This window comes from Anopheles funestus, assembly GCF_943734845.2.
Source record: "Anopheles funestus chromosome X unlocalized genomic scaffold, idAnoFuneDA-416_04 X_unloc_47, whole genome shotgun sequence".
Taxonomy (NCBI): Eukaryota; Metazoa; Arthropoda; class Insecta; order Diptera; family Culicidae; genus Anopheles; species Anopheles funestus.
Window position 1 is genome coordinate 145,001 of NW_026045173.1, and position 4,335 is coordinate 149,335.

The following is a 4,335-nucleotide window of genomic DNA, read 5'->3' on the forward strand; positions in this document are numbered from 1 at the left end:
CTCATGTGCTTGGATCGGATCGAGCTATTGAGTATTGGGCCTGCATACTCGCTCATCCGTATCCTTTGCGTACCGCCCCATGGCCCCGTCCTTAGAGTTAATGACTAGTAGGCTTAACTCTTTGTATGTCTGCACCACAGTTCCCGTTCGTTCCGTGCCGTGGCCGGATACGTATTGCACATCGGTATACCTGTCGCTACTCAGGCAACTCGTGTGCGTGGATTGGATCGAGCTCATGGGGTGTGTAGAGATTCCATGTTATAATTGCAAGTCCATATCCACTTTATAGGTTAAAGTCATAAGTTGTGATTGCACAACCATACTTCATAAGAGTTTAATAACTCTTCAACTAACTTTCGTTCTGGTGTCTTGGTATCAAATCGCATAAGACACAAGATTCTACTGGCCAAATAGAATCTAGCACATTGGTTAACCTGGCGCCGCAGTCAACTCATGTGCTTGGATCGGATCGAGCTATTGAGTATTGGGCCTGCATACTCGCTCATCCGTATCCTTTGCGTACCGCCCCATGGCCCCGTCCTTAGAGTTAATGACTAATAGGCTTAACTCTTTGTATGTCTGCACCACAGTTCCCGTTCGTTCCGTGCCGTGGCCGGATACGTATTGCACAACAGTAGATACCATCACCTGACGTATCTAACACACCACTATTGTAACTCGTCGTCGAAGGACCTTTCAAGTGCCTGATGGCCAGGGGAGCTCTTACACGGCACGGAGACACAGTGATGCTCGCCCATCACAGTGTACAACGATCGAGTTTGCTTAAGTGTCTGGGTACCTACACACCAGACACAATGCAATGGCCACGGATCCACACAAGGCACATCACATGCAGAAAGCTTCACCAGATTATGACACATACCACACTCTTGTAACTCGTCGTCGAAGGGGCGTTCAAAGTGCCTTACGGCTAGGGGAGATCTAGCACGGCACGGAGACACAGTGATGGTTGCCCATCAAAGTGTACAACGATCGAGTTTGCTTTCCGCGCAAGCGTTCTAAGTGTCTGGGTACCTACACACCAGACACAATGCAATGGCCACGGATCCACACAAGGCACATCACATGCAGAAAGCTTCACCAGATTCTGACACATACCACACTCTTGTAACTCGTCGTCGAAGGGGCGTTCAAAGTGCCTTACGGCTAGGGGGGATCTAGCACGGCACGGAGACACAGTGATGGTCACCCATCAAAGTGTACAACGATCGAGTTTGCTTTCCGCGCAAGCGTTCTAAGTGTCTGGGTATCTAAGCACCAGACACAATGCAATGGCCACGGATCCACACAAGGCACATCACATGCAGAAAGCTTCACCAGATTCTGACACATACCACACACATGCAACTCGTCGTCGAAGGGGCGTTCAAGTGCCTTACAGCTAGGGGAGATCTAGCTCGGCACGGAGACACAGTGATGGTCACCCATCAAAGTGTACAACGAACGAGTTGGCTTTCAACAAATTCTGACACATAGCAAGCGAGCGACCGAGCTACACCGAAGGCAGCCCATGGTTGGTCACTCGCGGACGATCATCAGTAATGATCCTTCCGCAGGTTCACCTACGGAAACCTTGTTACGACTTTTACTTCCTCTAAATCATCAAGTTCGGTCAACTTCAGCCATGCCAGCTGCAGCTCACGAAGGAACCGCGGAAGGTAAGCCTCCAGAAACCTCACTAAATAATCCATCGGTAGTAGCGACGGGCGGTGTGTACAAAGGGCAGGGACGTAATCAGCACTAGCTAATGACTAGTGCTTACTAGAAATTCCAGGTTCATGGGGACCGTTGCAGTCCCCAATCCCGACTAGATGGGCATTTTAGTGATTTCCCGTTCCTCTCGGAATGGGGGCGCCTATTGGCGAGAACACGCTGCGACCCACATTGTAGCACGCGTGCAGCCCAGAACATCTAAGGGCATCACGGACCTGTTATCGCTCATTCTCAGCTTGCTAAACACAAGTTGTCCCGCTAAGCAGGGCAAACGTAGCCGACGACCGCCCGTGAAGGCGCCGCCCGGCTGTAACGTCAGGTGCGCCCGGAGGCGCACTGCTGACAGCGTTCTAGTTAGCATGTTTGAGTCACGTTCGTTATCGGAATTAACCAGACAAATCATTCCACGAACTAAGAACGGCCATGCACCACTACCCTTAAATTTGAGAAAGAGCTATCAATCTGTCTTACCTCGATAAGTTTGGACCTGGTAAATTTTCCCGTGTTGAGTCAAATTAAGCCGCAAGCTCCACTTCTTGTGGTGCCCTTCCGTCAATTCCTTTAAGTTTCAACTTTGCAACCATACTTCCCCCGGAACCCGATTTTGGTTTCCCGGAAGCGACTGAGAGCACCGAATAGGGGTAGCGTCTCCCAATTGCTAATTGGCATCGTTTACGGTTAGAACTAGGGCGGTATCTAATCGCCTTCGATCCTCTAACTTTCGTTCTTGATTAAAGAAAGCATCCATGGCAAACGCTTTCGCTTCAGTTGGTCCTACGACGGTCTACGAATTTCACCTCTCGCGCCGTAATACCAATGCCCCCAACTACTTCTGTTAATCATTACCTCTAGGTTTCTGACAAACCAACGAAATCGTATAAACCGAGGTCATATTCCATTATTCCATGCAAGATTATTCTCGGCCAACGCCAACCCCACGGGGGGGCCGGACGCTTTGTCTTAGCCTGCTTTGAGCACTCTAATTTGTTCAAGGTAAATGTGAGTATCTTGAGCACCATGAGGAGCCCGTGCCGGAGTTAACCGGTAGCACGGTACTCGTTCACAGAGTAACGCCCAAGTACACCATTGTGAGTCGCAGCCGTGAGCGCGCGCACGAACGGCCCCGGCGTGTAACCGGGCGCCCGTGGCGGTCACGTGTCTGGACGGGCAATCAACTTCGAACGTTTTAACCGCAACAACTTTAATATACGCTAGTGGAGCTGGAATTACCGCGGCTGCTGGCACCAGACTTGCCCTCCACTTGATCCTTGTTGAAGGATTTATACTCAACTCATTCCAATTATGGACCATCGTTAGAGAGGTCCATATTGTTATTTCTCGTCACTACCTCCCCGTACTGGGATTGGGTAATTTACGCGCCTGCTGCCTTCCTTGGATGTGGTAGCCATTTCTCAGGCTCCCTCTCCGGAATCGAACCCTGATTCCCCGTTACCCGTCGCAACCATGGTAGTCCTCTACACTACCATCAATAGTTGATAGGGCAGACATTTGAAAGATCTGTCGTCAGTCGACAAGCGACCATACGATCTGCGTCCTTATCCAGACTTCAACTCAAGCCGCCCGGAGGCGATTGGTTTAACTAATAAGTGCACCAGTTCAGCTACCCGCGAGGGCAACAGTCCCGGCATGTTGCATGTATTAGCTCTGGATTTTCCACAGTTATCCAAGTAACTAGTGGTAGGATGATCTTGTGAATTATAGCTGTTATACTGAGCCTTATGCGGTTTCACATTCATTTATGTTTGTACTTAGACATGCATGGCTTAACCTTTGAGACAAGCGTATATTACTGGTAGGATCAACCAGAATTCGTTCCACTACAGACACACACTCGCTTAGTGGGAAATAAATTTCCACACAACTCTCTCTCTCTAGAACCATATGGAATGGCTCTTTGGTGTTGGGTAAGGCACCAATTTGTTGGGGTGTAACGGTCACCACCAACTTTAAGTTTGTTAGGGCACAACGGAAACCACTAACTAAACTTTAGGAAACTAAATTTCCTCACACATTATCTCTCACCATATTAGCACTAGGTGCTATCCACGATTGTACAACGTTTCAACTCTTGAATCGACCGTAGGGCCGCGGAATTGCTTCCGGGCCCCTATTCTCGCTATTAATTGTTCATCTCTTTCAATACATCGAGTTCGTTCCATTGGGTAGTTCGCATGGCGAACGTTTTGATGCAGCCCCCTGGGGGACCACGGCACTTTACACCGGGTATGGTGTATGCGCAACCTACAGATAACAATAAACCCCTTATGCGTGTGTAAACCGATGTTGGGCTGCTCAACATCTTTCATGGTTACATCACTTGCACCAGAACCCACGGTGCCGATTTGGTAATATGTTGTACATTTACTCTCAAGATGTACGCTTCGGCCCCTTATTCAGGGGCTCAAGCTATTACCAGCAAGATCAATCCTCATCCAGACTTGAACTCGAAACACCCGGAGGCGAACGGTTTAACTAATAAGTGCACCAGTCTTGAATCCATGCGTCGGTGGAAACAATGCCGGCATGTTGCATGTATTAGCTCTGAACATAGCGAGTGATTGCCTTGTAGCTGTCGAACTG